The 3,461-nt window shown below is 42.3% G+C and overlaps 1 protein-coding gene across 4 annotated transcripts in view; it reads left to right on the top strand.

Moving 5' to 3' along the window:
• Nucleotide 1: 1 nt before the first annotated feature.
• The window catches only part of RNF141 (ring finger protein 141), a 28,491-nt gene continuing 25,031 nt past the window's right edge, over nucleotides 2-3,461 (top strand). The window contains exon 1 of one of the 4 annotated variants that reach the window (XM_037133874.2): nucleotides 2-88. The gene's annotated coding sequence lies outside the window, so the exon portion shown is untranslated. Of the gene's footprint in view, nucleotides 94-294; nucleotides 316-897; nucleotides 918-3,461 lie in introns of those variants that run through there. The other 3 variants (XM_037133875.2, XM_037133876.2, XM_037133873.2) reach the window with 3 other exon arrangements.

Raw genomic sequence — 3,461 nt, 5'->3', positions numbered from 1 at the left:
TCTCCCGCGGAGCTACGGCCAAAGTGCACTGGAGTGGCGGGCTTGGGCGGCACCTGTACCGCCGGAAGCGCGATGCCCTGAACCTGGGGTGAGGTCTGCAGCGCAGTCCTTTCGTCGTTTCCCTTTCTACCTGCTCCACGACCCTCGGGCTGGGAGTAGGAACCGGCCGGGTCTCGGCTGCCGAGCCGGGGTTCAGTGAGGAGACAGGCCCCGCCCAGCCTCCCTTTCTAGGCCCCGGCTTAGGGTGCGGAGCTGGCTTGGAAGGCCCTGCGGTGGACGCGTCGTCCCCAACCTGGCGGTTTCCAGTGGCCCAGGGTGGGGAGGTGGCCTGTCCTGCTTGGGGGGCGGGGACGGAGCTGGGGGAGCTGGACAGAGTTTTTCCTCCTCGAGTCCGGAACCGCTTTTGAATATTGCCGCCTGCGCAGTCTGTCGGCTAGCTGTTGGTTAGAACTCCAAGTTCAAGTGCGCTCAGGAGGGGCTGGGGCGGCGAGGGTGGCTGGTGTGTTTAGTAAACACACGAGTGCTGTTAAAAACCCTAGGCGCACCCGCCTCACCCGCCACACCCAGATCAGAAACCCTCTGCCTTGTGATGGTAACTCAGAAAAGGTCAAGTCGATCTATTGAGCTTAGCTGGCTCTCCATTTCTAAATTAGTTCAGGGTGCCCTTCTCAAAGGGCTTGCCTTGTTGAACCGACTCGACTGTCTTGAGACCCGGCTGAGACGATACGTTTCCTTTCTAATCATTGTAATGATTCCTGGAATGGAAGTCTTCTGTGTTAGCTTTGGGTGATTTCTTGTGTTAACTTGTATCGAGTTAGAAAATGCGGACTTACTATTACTCAAATTCCTCCCCAGATGTTTCATTTTAGTCGCAGTGCACGGCCATATTCTGACCCTATCCAGCTTCTTAGTGCCAAGTGAGTCAGTTCTTTTCCTCTGGCATATTTATAAAGTTGCCTGTGGTTATTAATTCTGAGACTTTCTGCGTAAAGTTTCTCTTTTCCACTCCCGCACCCATTATTCTTGCTGTAAATTGAGCTCCATCCATTCAAAATTTCATCTGGGACCAAGGATAGTGGATTATTCACTGCTATATTGAAGTCACCTCTCCTACAAGTGATGCTTTCTGAATTCATAACTCAAAAATAGTGTGGATTTTCTCCTTTCTTTTAATGCCACCTGGCTGCCATTTCTAAGTGATTTCCTCTAGAATATGATTGTAGATTTCTGAAATATGTACTTTGTCATTTCGTGTGAGTGAACTGTGTATTTGATGTGTATAGCCTGCAACTTCTTAGTTCACATCTAAACACCTAACACAGGTACCTTACCCTTCTCTTCCCCAAAAGGCAGGGGAGATCCAGAGAGGGTTCTTACAAGTTTAGTTAATGTATTTCTCCAAATATGTAATGTATTTAGTAAAACACACTGGTGCTGCCAGAATTCTGTATTCTTAATCTCCAAGTACTGTCCATCCTTTTAGTTTTTCTTTCTATAAAAATTGTCTTCTGATTAAGGTATTTGGGCCCAGAACAGGCATTCCAGGCTCTGTAAGTGACTCTGACTAGTTGGACTTGTTTTACCATGTATCTGTTATAACTGCCGTCAATTTCTTGTCTTGCAGAACAGTTTAGGGATCTAGAGTTTAAGTAAGCAATGAGTAATAAAAGTGTATCCTCAGGGACCTAGTTTTTAGTACTTGGTTTTTATCACGGATTTTTTAAATCACTTACTTCACCATGAAAATAATTGATGATTTCAATTGTAAATATCTTTTTGTAAGTAAAGGGGGTGATACAAAATTTCATGGAGAGCAGCTTTTGGAGGGGCTTTCACTACAGGACTTGTGAACTAGCCATCTGCTTGCCCTTTCAGACTTAGGAATGGATATGACTTAAATTTTCATGGACTTTTTTTGAGGGGTCGGGGGAGGAGGTTGGTTGGTTGGTTTTTGCCAATTGTCCATGATGTGATTTTATATATTTAAAGAATATTTGAACCACAACAATTCATCTGTCAGAAAAAGAAATGATCTAGTGAATGTTACCACCCACCAGACTCGAGAATGTGGCATTTTTGGAATCCTTGATATTCTTATGTTTCAAAATAGTTCTTTATTTTTTAAATCTTTCGAATGTCTTTTGAAAGCACACTATTTATTATTTTGCTAGAAAGGACTAAATTATAGGTGGCACAATAGTATGACAGCTGCTAGTTCTCTGAGAAACCTTGACCAGAGATTTGTCTTTGCTGAATTCTATGCCAGTGGTTTGCAAATTATGTAATGTTTGAAATGGTCCTATGAAATACTACTCCATGATCTAGGGGGAAGTATTTTGCTGATATCAAATAAGGAATACCTCTCAATTTACATAAGCATTAATTGACTGATAAATTTTTACAATTTTATATTTTTTCTTCCATTTATTTTTTTAAACATATTTTACTGATTGTGCTGTTACAGTTGTCCCATTTTCTCCCCCCTTCACTCCCCTCTGCCCTGCACACCCCTCCCACCCACATTCCCCCCTTTATTTCATGTACATGGATCATACATATAAGTTCTTTGGCATCTACATTTCCTATACTATTCTTACTCTCCCCTTTCTACCTACCATCTATGCTACTTATTCTCTACCTTCCCCCCATCCCTCCCCCTCCTACTCCCCTGTTGCTAACCCTCCATGTGATCTCCATTTCTTTGTTTCTGTTCCTGTTCTAGTTGTTGCTTAGTTTTTCTTTTTTGTTTTAGATATGGTTGTTAATGATTGTGAGTTTGCTGTCATTTTACTGTTCATATTTTTATCTTCTTTTTCTTAGATAAATCCCTTTAACATTTCATATAATAAGAGCTTGGTGATGATGAACTCCTTTAACTCGACCTTATTGAGAAGCACTTTATCTGCCCTTCCATTCTAAATGAAAGCTTTGCTGCATAGAGTAATCTTGAATGTAGGTCCTTGCCTTTCTTGACTTGGAATACTTCTTTCCAGCCCCTTCTTGCCTGGAAGGTCTCTTTTGAGAAATCAGCTGACAGTCTGATGGGCACTCCTTTGTAGGTAACTGTCTCCTTATCTCTTGCTGCTTCTAGAATCCTTTCCTTAATTTTAATCTTGGGTAGTGTAATTATGATGTGCCTTGGTGTATTTCTCCTTGGGTCCAACTTCTTTGGGACTCTCTGTGCTTCCTGGATTTCCTGGAAGTCTATTGCCTTTACCAGATTGGGGAAGTTCTCCTTTATTATTTGTTCAAATAAATTTTCAACTTCTTGCTCTTCCTCTTCTCCTTCTGGCACCCCTATAATTCCGATGTTGGAATGTTTAAAGATGTCCTGGAGGTTCCTAAACCTCTCCTCATTTTTTTGAATTCTTGTTTCTTCATTCTTTTCTGGTTGGATGTTTCCTTCTTCCTTCTGTTCTACACTGTTTTATTTCATTTAGCATGGCCTTCATTTTTTTCAT

The sequence above is a fragment of the Artibeus jamaicensis genome, unplaced genomic scaffold, assembly GCF_021234435.1.
Source record: "Artibeus jamaicensis isolate MK-2021 breed Jamaican fruit bat unplaced genomic scaffold, CSHL_Jam_final contig_797, whole genome shotgun sequence".
NCBI classification, from domain to species: Eukaryota; Metazoa; Chordata; class Mammalia; order Chiroptera; family Phyllostomidae; genus Artibeus; species Artibeus jamaicensis.
This window is presented reverse-complemented; position numbering and strand designations above follow the sequence as displayed.